Here is a 2,016-nt window from a genome sequence, read left to right as displayed (position 1 = left end):
TTTTTTCTCCTTCAGCTTAATAATTATATTGTATTTTAAATATTAAGTCTAACTAAAATTACCTATAATAACTTAATCTTTTTATTTCCTATATTAATTTATACAAATAATAATAATAATAATAATAATAATAATAATAATAATAATAATAATAATAATAATAATAATAATAATAATAATAATAATAATAAAATAAAATAAAAAATATCTTAGAAATCTTTTGAGTTGGAGGCAAAGTGGACTAGGTGGCATGATTTTTCATTTTTGCCTTATCTCCTAAATTACTTACCCATAAAGAAAAATTAAACTAATAAAAAAATTTTACAAGCTTTAGCTTATATATACTCCAAAGCTACGTGAGAGAAGGGAAGAAAAAAAAGGAAGAAATTAAACCCTAAATTAATTCCTAAAAAAAAACAAAAGATATCTCTAAAATTCCTACAAAAATTTCTAAAAATCCTCAAAAATTTCTTAATAATAATATTTAGTATTAATTATAGAAATTCAACAGGTGGAAGCTAAATTTGTGGCTAGAAATTCTACAAACAAGGAAATTGATTAATAGTGAAATTATTAAAGGTATAAATTCTTACATATATTTATTTACATAAAATTATGCCCATAAATTTTATCTGTGTTTATAATATATAAATTAAATTTTCTGTTAATTTTGGTGAATTAATTCGTTGTAATTTAATTTATATGATTTATTCATTTTAATTTCCAAAAATCGCATAATCTAAAATAATTTTAATTAAAATAGTAAATATTAATATTTGTAAACGAAAATTTTTCTGTACATATATATTTATATATATGATGAGTTCGTGAACAAGTGTAGCACTGTGAAATATCAGGGGATTTCTGAGAACAAATGAAGCTGATTTGTTTCCCCTACTCACTCCATGGTGAGGCAAGAGATTGGTTAAGAATTGAAGGGCCAAACAAGTATCGCACTTGGGAGGCATTATCTAAGGCTTTCTATGCTTGATTCTTTTCACTAGCCAAAACTGCTAAACTACGTAATGATATCACCTCATTCCGTTAAGAAGATGGTGAAGCATTATACGAGGCTTGGGAAAGATATAAAGGGTTACAAAAGAAGTGCCCGCACCATGGAATCCCATACTAGCTCTTAATTCATAATTTTTACAATGATCTTAGGGACCAGATACAAATTTCAGTAGATGTTGCAGCTGGAGGAACATTGATGGCCAAAACCCCCGAGGTAACCAAATAGATAATCGAGGAAATGTCCTCAAACTTCCATTGAAGAAATAAAAGGAATGCCAAGTAAGGTGGAAAATATGAAGTGGATGCATTACTTGCCATTCAAAACTCTGTCCACGCATTGTCAAGGAGGATGGATCAGTTGAGTGTTGGGAACACACTAAAGGCTATTGAAGTGTGTGGAATCCAAGTTCATTCCATATTAGAGTGTGCAGTAGCAGAGTTATCATCAAGCCAACAAGTTAATGCAGTGTACAACCAAGGAAAGCCACCGTTTAATCCATACTCCAACACTTATAATGAAGGTTGGAGGCACCATCCCAACTTTTCATATAAAAATCCCAATGCATCATTGAACCCACCATCATATTACCAACCTCCACCACCAACCAACAACCCCCAGGGTTTCAAAGACCTCCACCACAAAACTCACTGCAAAAATCAAATTTGGAGTCCATGATGAAGAACTTCATTGCCACTCAGTCCAAGATTAATGCTGATATTTCTAGTGCCATCCAGATGATTCAAGCACACAACAAAATCATTGATAATCAGATGGCACAGATGGCACAGCACTTGAGCAATCTCTCCAAACCCAGTGGACAGCTGCCAAACAACATTGAGAAAAACCCCTCCTGGCATGTAAATGCAGTTACACGACGAAGCGGCACCACCTATAATCCTTCACCCATGGTTGTTTTTGAATAAGAAGAGGTGATAGTAGAGGAAGAAGCACCTAATGAGGGAGAAAAGGAGGAACAACCAGCACCTGCCCCAAAGAAAAGA

At 32.2% G+C, this 2,016-nt stretch overlaps 1 non-coding gene across 1 annotated transcript; it reads right to left on the bottom strand.

Annotated features, from left to right (window-relative positions):
* Positions 1-1,015: 1,015 nt before the first annotated feature.
* Positions 1,016-1,122, bottom strand: LOC130801515 (small nucleolar RNA R71). Its single transcript, XR_009039632.1, has one exon. It is a non-coding gene; the product is annotated as a small nucleolar RNA R71 (small nucleolar RNA).
* Between the last annotated feature and the right edge of the window lie 894 nt (positions 1,123-2,016).

The sequence above is a fragment of the Amaranthus tricolor genome, chromosome 1 (assembly GCF_026212465.1).
Source record: "Amaranthus tricolor cultivar Red isolate AtriRed21 chromosome 1, ASM2621246v1, whole genome shotgun sequence".
NCBI lineage: Eukaryota > Viridiplantae > Streptophyta > Magnoliopsida > Caryophyllales > Amaranthaceae > Amaranthus > Amaranthus tricolor.
The sequence above is the reverse complement of the archived record's forward strand: the minus strand, read 5'-3'. Positions and strand labels throughout refer to the sequence as shown.